Source organism: Micropterus dolomieu, linkage group LG08 (assembly GCF_021292245.1).
Source record: "Micropterus dolomieu isolate WLL.071019.BEF.003 ecotype Adirondacks linkage group LG08, ASM2129224v1, whole genome shotgun sequence".
NCBI lineage: Eukaryota > Metazoa > Chordata > Actinopteri > Centrarchiformes > Centrarchidae > Micropterus > Micropterus dolomieu.
In genome coordinates this window covers 840363-841196 of record NC_060157.1, presented here as the reverse complement: position 1 = coordinate 841196, position 834 = coordinate 840363, and positions in this window count along the sequence as shown.

Sequence of the window (834 nt, the reverse complement as noted above, 5' to 3'; positions counted from 1 at the left end):
GACTGGCCTACGCTATGCCCATTTTTGATGCGCCGTTAATCAATATTTTTCCCGTCCTGCTGTAATTTTTTTTCATCTGATCTTTTGTCCCCACCACTTTTCAACATAAACAGACGCCCGTGCCCAAGACAGTCCTGACCCGTCGAGGCATGGACTCCGCTAGACCTCTGAAGCGTCAGCCGCAGATCCTTTAAGTCCTGTAAGTTGTGAGGTGGGGCCTCCATGTATCGGACTTCTTCCAGCACATCCCAGAGATGCTCCAAGGCCAAGTCAACACTTTGAACTTGTTGTGTTCCTCAAACCACTCCTGAACAACTTTTGCTTTGTGGCAGGGAGAATTATCCTGCTGAAAGGGGCCACTGCCATCAGGGAATACCATTTCCATGAAAGGTATCAATAAAAACAGTATTCCAAACACCCAGATTGGGAGCTGAGAGGTGCACGATCCTTCCCCCAGTCCCCAAATCTGCCCTGAACAAGAATAAAATGACGCCCGTGCCCAAGACAGTCCTGACCCGTCGAGACATGGACTCCGCTAGACCTCTGAAGGTGTGCTGTGGTATCTGGCAGCTGATCCTTTAAGTCCTGTAAATAACGAGGAGACGCTTCCATGGATCGGACTTGTTTGTCCGACACATCCCACAGATTTAGATCTGGATTGAGATCTGGTGAATTTGGAGGCCACAAACCACTCCTGAACTACTTTTGCTTTGTGGCAGGGAGCATTATCCTGCTGGGAATACTGTTTTTCGTGATACCTTTCATGGAAACGGTATTCCCTGATGGCAGTGGCCCCTTTCAGCAGGATAATGCTCCCTGCCACAAAGCAAAAGT